The sequence below is a fragment of the Peromyscus maniculatus genome, chromosome 17, assembly GCF_049852395.1.
Source record: "Peromyscus maniculatus bairdii isolate BWxNUB_F1_BW_parent chromosome 17, HU_Pman_BW_mat_3.1, whole genome shotgun sequence".
NCBI lineage: Eukaryota > Metazoa > Chordata > Mammalia > Rodentia > Cricetidae > Peromyscus > Peromyscus maniculatus.
Window position 1 is genome coordinate 60,120,168 of NC_134868.1, and position 12,342 is coordinate 60,132,509.

Consider the following 12,342-nt stretch of genomic DNA (forward strand, 5'->3'; position numbering starts at 1 on the left):
AATTAACTATAAAAGAATTGTACTGGTTAATATACACAACTTTTGTTTTATTTTTTTAATTTGGTGGAAACAAGGATAACAAACTTAGGCTCTGAATAAAAAGGCTAAGATGGTTTGTGTTGATCTTCACATGCTGTAGAATCCTGGACCCTCACAGCTCTGCATTATTAATGTCACATGGGTGTTACTGTATGGCTGCTATTGTGACTTTTATTTTAACAAGCCAAGGAGAGAAGAAGACCGATTGCTTAGCCACAGTGTTCATGAGAGTCAAAGGTGTAAGGATGCAGGGCATCTGAGAAAGCGGCGTGGAGGATCCTTGGTGGGGCGAGGCTGAGACGCTGCCCCCCCCCTTCTCCCCTTCACAGGTGCTGAGCCAGGCTGGGTTTCTGACACCCACTTTGTCAATGCCCCTGCATGGAGGGCACCCCAGGGTCTATCCTTTCTCCACAGAGGAGCATAGGTGACCCTTTTGTTCCTAAGTAATAAGAGGCATAGCGCAGACACCTCTTCAAACATCGTCGGGAGACAATGCCGTGCATGCAGCGAGTCTTTGTTCCAGTTCTCGATGAATCCTAATGGAATTTCCTCACCAGTTCCACCGCCCATTCCAAGCGGTTTCTTGGGACAGGGAAATTATGATCTCACCAAAGGGAGCAGACTGCTGCCCCTTTCCTGATAGGGCCTCCTAAAGTTCTGAGAAAAGGAGCTGTGGAGGGTTTTTTTTTGGGGGGGGGAGGGTGCAGCACAATGAAAAACAAAATAAAACTCCCTTTGCTTCATGTGCTTAGAAAGCGCCCATGTTATTTGTCCCAAGGTGTCTGCTCTGGAAAACTTGCCAGCCGCAGGGCAGGGCACTTCGGTTCTTTGAAGGTTGCATTGTGGTGAGTTGAATAACCCATACGATAAAGTCTGAGTGCACGAGTTGGAAAACTTGCAGCGTATAAACTTTTACTGAGCTAAACGTCCCTTCATTAAAGGGGGACAGCACCTTTGAACTGTGGGGCGAACGTCTGCGTGGTAATAAGCTGCGTGTGGATTATGACATTTCTATTTGATGTTTAACGGTTCTCGGAATGGCCCTGCATATCTGAGAGTCTGACTGAGGTGAAAACTCTTGAGTTTACAGCAACCTAGCTGAGAGCCCCAGCACTGGCCTGCCCAGCTTTCTCGGGGATGAACCCTGGTTCTGCTGCTCTGAGGAGGAGCTTGGGGGCCTTTGCAAACAGCTGGGAGGAATTTTGTTCAGCCTTGCAGGCCCCAGGCGATTAGGGTGCTGGTGAGAAGAGCCTGTGCTTGTGGCTGTCACTCCCCTTGGAGAAGGCCTGAGTTGGAGAGGACAAAGGAGCAGAGGCTGCCGCCCAGGAGCAGGCCGGGTGGCAGGAAGCACAGGCCTCACTCTGGGGATGGTTTTGACAGCCGAGCGCTTGCAACTCACAGTGCTCAAAGGGAGGCTTTTGGCAGAGGGCTGGAGGGAGGCGCTCCTGGCACAGCAGAGCAGATGGGCTCTCCCCGTCTAGACAGAATGGTAGTGTCTCAGACGGAAAGGTCTCCCAGGCCAGACAGTCCTGAAGCACCACTCTGCTGCGGGGCCTCTGAGGCCCAGGAGGAGGGAAATAAGAGAACAGCAGGGGCGTCCTTGCTGGCGGGGTAATTAGCAGGGTGAGCTGTCTGCACAGCCTGTGTGTGTGTGTGTGTGTGTGTGTGTGTGTGTGTGTGTGTGTGTGTGTGTGTGTGTGTGTGTGTGTATACGTGTGTGTGTGTGTGTGTGTGTGTGTGTGCACGCAAGCGCGTATGCTTACATGTGTTGTATGTGTGCATACGTGTGTGTATGCTCGTGTGTATGTGAGTGCATGCTTACATGCGTATGTGTGTGCATGCTTATGTGCATAGTGTGTGTATGTGGTTTGCAGTTCCCTACACATGACCCATGAGCTCTGTGTAACAGCCTTCCACCTGGTTTTCGAGGCAACTGTAGAAAGTAAACCATTCTGTAGCTGGATTTGCTTCGCAAATCAGGACAAAAAAATTCCCTTTCCATAGTTGATTTCAAATGTCAGATTTCTAAAGCAGGACCCCGAAACTCAGAATCCAAACAATGACGCGACTAAGTTGCCTCAGATTTTGCATTTAAAAGGATGTGTCGGAATGAATATTAGTGGGGAGGATGGATATTTTCAAATTGTGGACTCAGCAAACATGAAAATCTTATGCTTAAGGCACAAGTCCTTTGCAGCTTTTCTGTGCTGAGGGCCTGACTCTGCTGTCTTCTCCATAGGGAGTGCTCCTTGCATGGCTCTTGTAGCTATTGGTTGTGTGTGTGTGTGTGTGTGTGTGTGTGTGTGTGTGTGTGTGTGCATACATCAGCTTGATGGTATTAGCATAAATTTGAATGCGTTTATTTCTGTAGATCTTGGTTTGTAAAGAGCACCGGGGAAGGAATTTGGTCCCTTTCCTGGTGATGTGCTACAAGGCACAAGGCATCTTGTACCTGCCTTAGAACATGGGTGTCTTGGGTTCATTTATACACAGAGCAAAACCATCTCAGTGTATCTCAGTGTTTGCTCCGATCAACGTCCCGGCCCTCTGCTTATAGAACAGGGCAATTAATTGTCTTTGTCTAAAGTTGACACAGATTTGAGACACATGGTCTGTGCTGTGCTCATGGGGTTTAACTAGAGACCTGTTTTGTACAAAACAGTGCGGAACACTAACACTGAATGTGGATGTTTCCTCCACTGTTATTTCAAGACACCTTTTTAAACCATGCATAGGTCATGTGAAAGGTGCTGCATGGCAATGTCCAGAATGCCGTCCTGCTGGAACAGGCCCTGCAGTGGACAGGAAGGTGTGCATGACGGCAGAGTCAGGAGGCACCATTCTGCTGCCCTGGACTCCGTGTTCTACAAAGAATGTGCGTGTGGCTGTTCCAGAGAAGCATTCACCTCTCTCCCGGGAGTCTTGATGTCCATGAGGAATGCATCCCAAGCAAACGAGGTGACAATGACAGTGTATGGACAACGTGGTCCCTGTCCTCAGTCTCCATGCTGCCTTGGTCCTTACGGGATCAAGTGGAGAAAAGGATAGAGGCTTTGCTACATGCTTGGATGCATGGCTGCCAGGAACAGCCACGAGTCTATTTTAGCCTGTGTTTTGTTGACCTCAGCACTTAGTGTTATGCCTGATACATAATCTAAGATTGCTGTTGGAAATAAAATCTAGAGAGGTCCCTAGAAATGGGAAAGACATGGCAATCAGATAACAAACAGTGTCAGCCTCCATACAATAGGCACTTGGCACAAACTGCAAGACACAGCTGTTGCTCCAAAATTGTCTCTCCAAATATGGGTTTAGAATGGCTAAATCTCACTGTTAATAGAGCTGAGAAGTTGCTGCCTTTGAGCTTGGGCCTATAATAATTTAAGGTCACATTATACAGTGTTTAGTAATGTAAGGAGAATTATTTTTTAATTCGATAGAAACATATCTATCATAAAATAATTTACTTCAGAGAGAAAACTATTTTCTATGCTCAGTGGAAATGCTCATCATTTCCCTGTCCTCAGCATCAAACCAGTAAATGAATCTTTTCTCAAAAACTAAAAGCCCACATCTCTACATAAGGAAACAGAAAAGTCAACTACAGGCAAAGTACAATGCAGGCGTTTCTCCAGCTGCCCTAGTCATAACTCTAGGGTTAAATAGAGGCTTACACTTGAAATGGCTATGGAAATGGTGGCGAGTGGGTGTTTTGGAAAGCCGAGATTCTAGGGAAATTATTTTTGTTGTACATGAGGTTTTTCTGCTTTCAAGTTTTAGCATCAGCAATATAATATGGTAAATTTTAAAACAATAGAAATACTTTTTTTTAGCAGTTGACAAAAGAAGATCGCCTGTGGAGAGGCCGGAGGGAAGACAGTCCCATCGGTATTTCTGAGCTCTGCTACACGTTCTTGGGGGTCCTTTACAAATTCTCCCTAGAGCCTCGCTTTCCCCGTGGACCCTCGGGGGTCGCCTTCTCGGCTTGGCACATTGCACCTGCTCCTAGCAAGCAGCTGTCACATCTCAGTTGCCTTCCACCTCACTGTCACCACTGTCTGTAGCTGGTTCCATCTACTGCCCATCCCAGCCTCCCTTGGGAACCCCACAAGGCATTTGATGCAGACACCTTCCCCTCTCCAGGCTGAATCCAGCTGTATGTTTATATCGTCCTTTCTGCTCTAAGTCACATTGGGTTTTTCATCCAATGTAGGATTTCATTTGGAATCCCATGGCTTATCCTGATTCTGCCTCTCTCTCCCATGGGTCCCCAGTCACAGGGTCCCTATCAAAGATCATCTTCTTCCTTTCATCAGCCCTGGTGACCAGTCTGGTTTTCATTTGAATGCCCGTGTCTAATGACATCTTCCTCTGTTTTGAATCTTTCAGTGGCTTCATATATTGCTCTGAGATGAATTTGAACTTGATATTCTGGCCAGCAAATTTCATGGTCCTCTTCCGAGCTGTTCATGTGGTCAGCTTTTCCAAGACTTCCTGGTGCTGAACATGCAATCTTTCCTTCACAGAATATTTCCACTCTGTGCTCGGTGAGACCAAGCTGCTATCTCTTACTCAAAACCAGATCGACCACCATCTACCCCAAGAAGCTTCATGGAAAACTAAGTCAGAATCCTCTTCAGAATCAATCTATGTACTGCCTGAGGGAGACACTGTGATCCCAGCGACGTGTCAATGTAAGCAGTTCTGTCACTGTGAAAGCATCGTGCACATGGAGAAACTGGTCATACCTACTGTAGGAAAAGGATGGTCACTGGTTCCCCCGTTCAGGGTCCCCATCACTTTTCATTTTGTTTCAGTCTAACCACGGGATATGAGCTAACGCTGTTGAGACCACTGTCCTCAGAGTGTGAAGGCTGAGGAACCACAGTGGGATTCCACTGAGCCCAAGAGAATGTAGTGTAAGTATGAGACATCCCAAGGATCAGGAGACACACGAGACACTGCCCATGTCCAGGGCTGACTGTTTTACACCGAAGGTCATTTTTATAAGTGGAAATTTACTCTAAAATAGTGATAAAAAGTGTAGACCGGAAAACACATAAATCAGAAGAGAGTCATTCACCACCATCACTGCACATGGTGCAGTGTGCACAGCCGAGTGTGTCGTCATCGTGGGATTAACACACCACCTGTATCACCCCAAGTGTGTGAGCGACATACTGAGTGCGCTATGACATCACGGGGACTGCCCTGGCTCCGGGAGACTGGGAGCGTTTGGTGGCTCTGTTTTCCTCCCAGTGATGTGCATGTGGGTGGTCAATCACTGCTCTTGCTGTGTGGTTCCGTGTGCCCTGGCCGTCTTCCCTTTGTCTTAGAGGCATGCCCTGGCAGGACCCCCAAGTCCTGTGCCATGTGGTGTACAGTTGAGTACCTGTCTCTTGGGTGACTCAGTAGATGCCGGGCTGTGTGTAACAGATTTGGATCTGCTGAGAGGCAGAACTGGCTCATCATCTTGACGCCAGGATCTGTCTTGCCTCTCCCTGGGTTTTGTTTACAAGCCCTGTGGTAGGTTGAAAGGGACCGATACCCAAGGCCATAGGTGACGGAGACACCATGAGTATGTGTGGCATTGCCAAGCAGTCAAGCCTCCAGGCTCAAGCCTCAGTATAGCCTTTCCTGACCCTGTGACCTTATTCTGACTGCTGAGACTCTTTCAGCTAAACACACACCACCCAGGGAACTGGGAGACGGTTTAGCAGGTAAAGCTCTTGGGATGCAAGCTCATATGAGAACCCATGTCTGGTCTCTGGAACCCAAATTAAGGAAAAGAAAACAAAATTGGTGTGGCGGTGCGAGCCTACAACCAACAAAGCGGGTGTGGTTATTTGTGCCTATGTCCCCCAGTGCTGGTGGGACAAAGACCTGGCACTCACTGGCCAGCCAGTCTAAGGAGGAAGGCTCCAGGTTGGTAAGTGTGAGCAGCCTCATCTCAATAAAACAAGGTGGAGAGCAACTATGGAAGATGCTTAGGTTTGACCTCTGGCCTCTAGACACACGTGTACACACCCCCACACCCCCGTGTCGCACCTGGGGCCTCTTTCTACAACGCCCATGTGGGCGGTGGCCCCTGTGTGGGGTGAGGAGAGCTTCCCCGGGTAGCCGTTCTCATCTCTAAGAACTGTCATTTCCAACCAACCATCCCTTCATGGGGTCAAAGTGCTTTGTACAGACAGATTTCCCGAGTTCTGCCGGACATTTGTCTCCACACAGCAAGGCTTCTTACGGCTTGTTTGTCTAAACCGGGCATCCCTTTAGGTTGCCCATGGTGCTTTTCTTTACTTTCACACCGTGTGGTGCCCTGATACACAGTTTGGAAATAAGTCAATATTCAGAAGCAGTGACAAGAAATATTGACCCAGCATCTCTCACTTAAAATCCTGATGTTCACCCAGACGCCTGGCAGCACCAACGCCAAGTCTTCTTCTCACAATTTCACATTTCTTCTCCTCTGAGGCGCATCTGCTGTACATTTAATTACCAATAATTGCCCACCAGGTGGAATGGTACAAGAAGTAAATATCAATAATTAGTAATTGTGTAAGACAGTTCATTTTTTTTCCTTTGGAGAGATTTATTTCTACCATTGCTCTCGAGCACAGCCCTTGAAATATGAGATAATGGATTTTTATTGATTTTCAGCTGAACATTGAAGACGTACAAAATACATTTCCATAACTTTGATAGCCATGAGCTTGAGGACATATTGATCTGGGAGACATGATACATTTGTTTGTTTAGAATATGATCCTTATGAAAGGAAAGGATGCTCGCCAGCAGATGGATAAGGCATACTGCCCTGGAACAGGAAGTGTGTGGATTGAATGCATGCAGCCCTGTCCAGAGGGTTCAGAGGGTTCAGAGCCCCCTGCAGGCCCATGCTGGGCCAGCTCAAGAGTGCCCTCAGCCTTCTCCATCTATGTGAAGTGTGCACATAGGAGCCACCATATTTAGTGTGTGTGTGTGTGTGTGTGTGTGTGTGTGTGTGTGTGTGTGTGTGTAAGGAGGGCTTGGAAGAATGCAAGATCACACTCTGGCTTTCTCAACAGCTAGCTAAGTGGCTTTGTGGTCAGGGTCTCTTCCAGGGAAATCATTCTTCCTTGTGAGCCGCCAAAAGCAAGCGCCTCGGAGGCCCTTCAATAAGGAATCCTCTTTTCTTGCTGAGATGAGAGAGGTCTGCAAAGTTCATTCAGATGCAAATGGAATTAGTGAGAAATGAAGTGCTAATTTATTTGTCAGAGAGCCCCCTCGGCCTAGATAAAATAACCGGACCACAGCAGCCTCACTCCAGTCACAGCAGCCATCTTAGAAAGTAAATCAGTGGAAGCAGCCTATACAGTCAGCCCATCTGTCTATTGATCTGGAGGACTTCAAGCAGGAACCCGACAGCTCCCAGCCAGTGTGGCTGCTTTTTCCAGTTCCAGTGGAAATCAGATGGGATTTAAGCCAGGCCCTGGTAGCTGGTCATGCCCTGTTCCTGTGGTGCCCTCAAAGGGGAGTGGAAGGGCCCAGATGCGCAGGAGGCAGGATGGGGTTCCCGCCTCTTTTACTCATTCTGTGTGACTTGTATTAGAAAAGAGCACACATAAAAAGAGAATTCGGAGGTACAGCTCACACAGCTGCTGTCCGGAGCCTTGGCAGGAGCATGTGAAAATGTGTGAAGCTAGACAATGTCTGTCCTGATTATATGGGAGGGTGTGAGCAGGCCCTGGAAGTCAACAGAAACATGGAAGCCATAGACAGAATCAAGACACTATGCATTGCGTGGTAAAGGTCTGGCCACTAAATATCTGAAGCCGAGCAACTTCATCAGCAAGGTGAAACACGGGTGGCATGTCCATCTGGTGCCCGCTCCTCCTGTGCTCCAAGGTGGCAGCTTCCGGCAGGCGGGCGGTCCGTTTCTCAATACTGGATTTCCATCTCTGCTCGGCTCTCTTCTTAAAGCAAACCCTACTAGCTTAACGTCCGAGGTGTTGAGAGACCGGCTCCTAAGAAGCATCTGTTGTTGACCACAGCCTCATCCTTTTTGAAAGACACAAGTGGAAGATGTGTGGTATAATTCTCAGCCTCAACTACTTGTAGTCTGATTAGGGTCTGAGCACAATAATTCAGAAAAATTTGGAGCAACGTAGTCAAAGAAATGATCTTGCAGCCAGGTAGCCAGATGTTTCTCTGGGTCTGCCTTGCCCAGCAGTCCAGATGAATCTCCCCCACCCATGGTCCCACAGCTGCTTATAAAATAATCACTCAGAGGCTTATATTAATTACAAACTATATGGCCTATAGCTTCAGCTTCTTGTTAGCTAGCTCTTACATCTTAAATTAACCAATTCCTGTTAAGCTATGTGTCTCCACGTGGCCATGGCGCTACTGGTCTGCTGGCATCTTGTTGCTCCTTGGTCGGTGGCTGGTCTCTCTTGATTCTGCCCTTTTTTTTCTCTGTATCTCTGCTTGGATTTATTGCCTGGCTGTAAGCTTTCTTGCCATAGGCCAAAACAGCTTTATTATCCAATGGGAGCCATACATATTCACAGCATACAGAAAGACATCTCATAGCAGAGCTGTGAGGATACCAGAGTCATCCAGTCTCCCTCCCCCTGAAGTAGGAGTGTTAGTAGAAATGCAGAAATAACCCACTCTTGAATTTTAAATTATAGCCAGATTTTTTTTTCTGCTACTGAAATTATACTTTCAAAGATTCCCAATGTTTCCAAGAATAATTCATTAATAGAAGCAAAGGAAAGTGCACGCACCCAAAATAGAAGGTCATTATCTGGTATTTTTATGGGAGAAAGTAGCATGAATATTGTCAAAGAAATGTGTGTTTAAGAGCAAAGTTGTATTTAAAAATTAATCGCTGATCTTTTCTAATTGTATCCTTTGTCCCCATCCAGGATGTCCTTTGTCTCCACGACGGGAGGATTCAGCCTTCCAGCGTCACCCGACTCCAGGCTTGCCTGCTGGCCCTCAGCAGTGCCAAGACTCCATGTGTTCAGAGTCTGCCCAACGGGGCTTCGGGGTGGAAGTGGGTTCACGTAGCCCTTGCCTGTGAAGCCTGTCGGCCGTGGTCCCCGGGTGGCTCTTGTCTCACTAGATGCAGACGGATTCATTGCAGGCGCTCCGCAGATGTCCTCCAGCTAACCTCAGTCACACTCCAGGCAGATGTGGCTCCTGTGTCCCAGGGCACCCTGGAACAGCCGGCCACACAAGACCTCTCATCACCAGAGAGGAAACAGGCACAGGGATTCCAGGAGACTCGCTTGGTGATGACGTCAGAATCACTTTCCCATGACACTGCCACCATTTGCTTCCTGAGCACTGCGTGGAGAAGGCAATGGGTGTCCAAGCAGGGGAGAAGCCTGTCTAAGTCAGGAGAAGCAGAGAAAACCTTCCCAGGACACACTCCGGTCTTTTTTTTTTTAGGTGGAGTTTCTCTAGGTATCATTTGGCTTGCCTGTGGTTCACTATGTAGCTCCTGCTGGCCCTGAACTCTGAGATCCACCTGCCTCTGTTTCCCGGGTGCTGGGTTTAAGGACCCGAAGAACACATTTTTCATAGAGAATTAGGAAGCCAGTCTGAAAACATCAGATATACCCGCCTCATATTCGTTTTCTTCCAGGATGATGTGGAACAGTCTGAAAACCATCCAGATCTAGCCTAACATAATAACAAAGTATGTTTGGAAACATAAAATATCATCTCAGAGGAATATTTCCAAGAAATCCAGCTCATAGCTAAAGCTGGGAAATTACAATAGTTCCCCCACGTTCTGCTGCTGGACCTAAGGCTGCAGGAAGCTCCAGAGGATTTTGCTAAATGAGAACGGTCTGAAGCCGCGTTAAATCTCCCCCGAATCACACTGAACATCATGGAACAGCCTGTCAACTCTATCCCACCTCTGTCTACTGTGTTCTTCTGTGACCAGGAAGAAAGCACATCCCATTGCCTGTCCTTGGCTTTCAACCTTCAGCCGCCAGTTCCCGTGAAACCAAATGCTGTGTTGTCCACTTCACATACGTATACAACACACTGCGTTCATATTCACCCCATCACGTGTGCCCCCTTACGCTCTCTCTGTCCTACTTCTGCATCTTTCTTAGTGTTCAGGTGTCATGCAGGGGGTCGCATGTCCTTGCAGGGTTATTCCAAGAGCCTAGATGATCCTGCTGATTGCAAAGTTTCAGGGCGGCTGCATTGGACTCACGACCCAGGGTCACTCTCACCCATGTGCATCATTGCTTCATCTTTCTGGCTCCCTGGAACCCAGATCAGAGGAATTTAAAGAACTTCATGTGGTGTCTCTTCTCGTTCCTTCCCTGGAAGCGCACTGAACACACCTGGAGGAGCAGAATGGACCCTTATGAGTTCAGCAAAGCAAGCATTTGTTAAACATCACCTGGATTGTAATATGACTGGTCACTATCACCCTGAATCAACTGTGTGGCTGCTTTTCAGGCCAGACTGCTGCACCAACATGAGCCAGCAGAAGTGGCAGGAACCACAGAGCACCGAAGGAGGTGGACAGGAGAAAATAGAGGACTGATATAAAGAATGGTGTCGCCCGGGGTGAAAAGGATGAAGGGCCCTTTTGCCAGAGTTTCTCCACAGCATCTAAAGGGTGTTTTTGATGATCTATTGGGAACACATGGAGCTGTTGTAGGGCGAGAGCATTGGGAGAGCTTGTGTGGAACACTTTGTTTGGCACAGGGTGAAGTTCAGTAAGACATTTAAAGACAGGGTAAAAACATAAGTGTGGGGATAATAAGGAGAGAAAGTGATCCAGGGGAGGAGCCAGGGCCGGAGGGAATCAGAAGGAATTTTTGTCTGGTCTCTGCATCTTTAGACTCCTTTAAAACCAGTTTTGTCTCTAGGTCCCATTTTAAACCAGTTAGGATTTGTTGGCCTGGGAGCAGCATTGTTCGGGGTGGGCACAGATCCCATCCTTAGCAGGAGTCACATCTAATCCCTTTTACCTGTGGAGTACTGCAGCAGTCATGGGGTCCAGCTGGTCCTGAGGATGTTAAGCTGATCTGAGCTGGTGAGACAGAGAAATGAACTGATGAAAGGAAGGCTCAGTCCAGATGTTTCAGTTCTGAGTCCCAAATCCATGGTCAGAGTGGCAAGAAGAGGGATGAGTTGGATGGTCCTTGGCCCATTAGTCTCCTTTATAGGTCACCTGCACTGATATCAGGGCGTGTCAATCTCCTGATAACTGCTTCAAGGCTAGCAGAAGGGCACTGAGGGGAGCAGGGGTCAGACTGTCTCAAAGGAGGTTTCATCCAAGGAGCCATGAAAACATTTGACAGTTGGCAAAGATCCAGAACATAAGAAAGGAGGTAATAACTGTACAACTTTGTGTACAACAAGGCTACGTGAAGAAAACTTTAACATCAAGATTAACATGAATCAATAGAACATAGGGTTAAATATAGAGTTAACATAAGGTTAACTGCAATTGTACAAATGGCTGGACCATGACCAGAGTTCTGTAGAAGGATAAGGTCACTGTAATTAGCTGTTTGTTACATCAGACCCCTGCATAAGGACAAGCACCTGGAAGTTTTGTAAAAGAAGTCAAAGCATCCGAGGAATAAATCTAAACAAAAGGGGTCTAAGTGATATTCCTTTTACAAACGATGAACTTTGTATATTTGTTTTAAATATTAATAATACAAGCCATTATTTAATAAACAAAAACTATCTTAAGTAAAACAATTTTTGGTTAGGCACAATTTGATTGAGCTAAAACTTTAGTAATTGGGACTATTTTCAATGAATTAACAAAGAAGCCTGAAGCCAGCTCTTTCTCCCGCTGATACACAAATCTCTAGGTCACCACATACAGACAGCAGCAATCATGTTTCTTAACATCAGGTTATTTAAAAAAAAAAAAAACTAGATTGGCTGTTTAGAAGAATAACTTGTAAAGCAAGATAACCAAATTAAATGAGCTTTTAACTTTTGGGGTTTCTTAGAAAACATGCATAAGCCAAAGCCTGTGTGCTCCTTGTGGGCTTCAAGGTGAGTGTGGTACTGGCCCCGGAGCTCTCTACCCGGGTAGGGACTAGATTATATGCTCAAAGCACCGCAGGTGAACCCAGACCGGAGAGAATCTCCTTCATCTAAGTCCTGAAGAAGCGGAGGGCTTGGGATACCACTTAGTAGAATCATTTGTTGATTCTACAAATACAAAACCAACTGTCAAAGACACTGCTTGGGTTTCTGAATAACTTCCCAAAGCTGTGAGTTTGATGACAGGGTATCTGGCACCTTCCTTTAAGGAGG